We start from the raw sequence: 4,111 nt of genomic DNA on the forward strand, positions 1-4,111 counted from the left end.
ACTCAAAGGGTCTCCCCTCCTACCGCCAACCCAACTTCACCTCCCAACCCATGGGACCTAGAAGGCTGGAAAGCAGAAACAAGGGGGATCATTGTATCCTGTTGAAAATGAAGGGAAAATTTACAGAGAACATAATTACTCAAGCTGGAAGTAGGTGAGGAAACCAAGGATAGGACCACCACTCTTGGGGAAAGTTTTACGGTGTCTTTGAGGCTACAAGTGGTCGGAACCTTGATTTGGCATCTCATCTGAAAGACTGCACCCTCAGCAACACAGTGTCCCCCAGCATCACGCAGGAAAGATGAGTTCTAGTGCTCCAAATTTTCAAAGTAGTGTACAGGCATTTCTGAGTGCGCCTGTCTGATGCATGCAAACTGCCAGGATGCACATGCATCTGAAGCTTTGTGTGCCTAAGTCAGGCTAATGCACACATGCACTTGAGCAGTCACCTCTTTGAAAATTGGGCCACTGAGTTCTCACACCAGGCCCTCGATTTTCTATGGAGATCTTCCGTCCAAGCATTAAACCAGGCCTGACTAATCTTAAATTTCTGAGAATGGGTCCAAAGTGTAAAAGCCCCACTCTAATCAAACGCATCCTAAAAAACGCAGGGGTATTTGATCCTACTCATTATAAATATGGGGTAGAGCTGGGAAATTAAAATATGGATATGTACTAAGATTTCAATCCTCCTAAATTCAAGGATGTTCACACCTGAGGACATGGTTCATGCCCATCTCTTTGACAAGATCACACCCCAACCATTCCCTAGAAAACGTGCATTAAAGCCAAGTACTGAGCATATATTCTCCTGCTCCCAATCTCTTCTGCACGCCTCCCTGGCTGCCTCCTGGATATCACAGATGGAGGATGTGTGATGGATGGATGTTTGCATTTACTGACAGTTCATATGCTTATGATGCTCTGAATCCATTGTCAAGACTGCCTGTCAAATCATATCACAAAGGGAGTATTTAGTTCTAACTGCCAGTGAGCAGGGGAGCAAGAGCTGTCTTTTCAGGCAGATTTCTTGCACATCGTATTGGATTGGAAGGATGGGCAGATGGCATTAAGGGTGTGAGCTAAGTCGATAATACTTACAAAATTCAGCATTGGAGTTGGCACTCAATCTTTGTCTTCCTCATAGCATAAGTCAAGGTACAGTTGTCATTTACTTTACAAAGCATTCTGAATAAAAGATTTTCATTCTGCATCAATGCTAATTTACTGGGGCCTGCTCCATATTATAGTTTCCTGTTCCCACTAACTCAGATTCCTGGAGCGTCAGCTGGAGTTCCTGGTTAATTTAATTAGATTGTACCAGCTCCATGATGTCACAGCGTCTCCTCCTGTTGCGCTTCAAACCAGATTAGCATCTCCTCCTACCTGATATAGCATGTCAAATAAAGGGGCTGTCTCAACAATCCAGCAGTCAACCTCATTCTACAGCTGCTTGAGGTCTGGATTGCTGATTCTGAGCTATGTCCAACCAGGCTCTTAAAGCAAAAAAAGTTAATCCTATAAAAAGAAAATCTATATTTAAAAAAAATCCCTAAGGCCAAACCTAACAAGACAAGACAGTGATACCAGGATGAATTCAAGACTACAGTCTGCTCCCCTGCCTCCATCCAAACAGCAGATAATGGGACTGTTCAGAGAGGAGACAAATGAGAGAGGACCCGAGAGAGGCACACAAAATAATGAATGGCCTAGAGAAAGCAGGTCGAGAATTCCGCTTTCCCCTCTCATAATATGAGAACAAGAGTCTAGGCAACAAAATTGAAAGACAACACATTTCAAAGTGATAAACTGGAAACAAAACACTGTTTCCCATGGAACTCATTGCCAAGAGTTTCATAGGATCAAAAAAGGAGCAGACATTTATCTAGTTGAGAACATTACAGTTACATAGGACAAATATAAGGAAAATAAACCTCATCCTTCAAGGCATAAACCAACCACTAAGACCTGGACTTTCAAAGTTGCTGAGCACTCACAATGTCAGCTAAAGTCAGTGGGTGCTGTGAGTGCTCAGTACCTCTGAAAAGTAGGCCCATCTAGCCTGAGATTAGGAAGATGCTTCCACTTTAGGTCATTCCATAATTGCACCTTTCTCTGAAGTTCCTGGTGCAGGCCAGTGTTGGAGACAGGATATCAGATTAAGTGGTTGTGATGGGTTTGGGCCCTTTGGGTTGTCACTTGATGTGCTGGGATGCCACGGAGTCGGCCTATTCTACCAGCCTGGGTTCCCTTACCTGGCCTTGCTGGGTTAGGCTCACAAGCTTCTTCCTGACAAGTACACAGGCAGGGCCACGCCCAGCTGCACAGAGAGACAGAGATCCACTCTGGAAAGATTCAGCCTTAGGGGCTTGCCCCAACACTTTGGTGCCCACTCCCTTTGAGGGGTACAAACCCAAAGGTTTTATGAAATTCGCCCCCTCCCAGTTAGACAGAATATAACCCAGTTTATGTAATTAACAAGAAATAAGTTTATTAACTACAAAAGGTGAATATTAAGTGAATATAAGAGATAACCAAACAATGCAGATTACTGAACAAATAAAGCAACACACACAAGCTAAGCTCAATATACTTAAGAAACAGGTTACAAAATGTAAATTCTCACTCTAAATGTTATTTTAGACAGGTTGCAAAGTTTCTGTGGTTCAGAGTTCCAGTTATATTTCCTTTCAGACTGGACTCCCCTCTTGCCTTCCTTTCAGGTGGCTTTAGCAGTCTTTCTTCTTGGGCAGACAGGCCACGGAGAGGAGGAGTGCCGTTTGCCTTCCTCCCCACCCTTAAATAGGATTTACATAAGGCGGGAATCCTTTGTTTCCCAAACTTGATCACCCCCTCCCTTCCAGTGGAATGGAACAAGAAATCCCAGGTAATGTTTAGTATCAAGTGACAAGACCATCTGACCCTGTAGTATTACAGTGTCCATGAGTCAGTGGCAGTATGGGTCAGCAAGAAGGCCAAGCCTTTCCACAGTCCATTGTCCTCGCTGATGGGCCATCAGCCGTGTCTGGCTTTTCCATTGTTGTACCTGAAGTGTTAGCAGTGGGCGTCACCCAAAGTAGCATAGTTGAAATACAGATACATAGTCAATATTCCTAACTTCAGATACAAAAACGATACAGGCATACAAATTGGATAATCGCATTCAGTAAATCATAACCTTTCCAATGATATTTTACAAGACCCATCTTGCATAAAGTACACCTCAGTTATGTCATATTCATATTATAAGCATATTTTCATAAAGAATATGGAGTGAAATGTCACAGTGGGCCACTGACTTGATCCAGAATAGTGACTCCTATGTTCCTGCTGGGCTTCAAGCAGGCATTGGATACAGCTGGTCATTGTGGTTGGGGTTTTCTAAGGTAATATCTTAGCCTTAACTACCTGTACTGCCATGATGACTGAAGTTCCTTGTGAGACCATGGGATTTTCAACAACTGGATGTGTTTAAACTTTCCTCTAAACACCATAGTTACAGCATCTCCATGGTGAATGGGGTGAAAGGAAACCGGTAAAATGAATTTACACCTTTCGTTAGTAGAACTGGGAAACTGATGTAAAAACATATCTTTTTGTCCCAACAAATATTTGTTCACATTTTTAGATTAATTTATTTGACCTCACGCACACCCCATTCTTTTCTACCCAGGAATGTTTGAGAAATAGGATTTGACTGTCAAAAACTTTGGGAATTTCAATTTCAATCACGTATGAGCATTCACTGAAGCCAAATTTTAAATTCATATATGCAAATATTCACACTAGAGGTGTTCATCCACTCAAGAAACAGAAACACCACCATGTGACTTATCTAACCAATCACTATTCTGAATATCTGCAATAAATCCAACAGTAACATATTTTTAAAAATAGCTGTTGATTAAACTGGAATAGCAAATACTTCTGAGGGACTGGTGATCTGCTAACAGATATTCTACTTGCAGAAAAGTGGCTATATTTAACAAATTATTAGTTGCAATTTATTTACTCAGCTCTAATTACTAGTTCAGATAGTGGTCAGGAATCCCCTAAATCTACCCAAGACTCACATGGAAAGATCAAATTAAGGGGAACACAGCACCCCTGC

This window comes from Lepidochelys kempii, chromosome 1 (assembly GCF_965140285.1).
Source record: "Lepidochelys kempii isolate rLepKem1 chromosome 1, rLepKem1.hap1, whole genome shotgun sequence".
NCBI classification, from domain to species: domain Eukaryota; kingdom Metazoa; phylum Chordata; order Testudines; family Cheloniidae; genus Lepidochelys; species Lepidochelys kempii.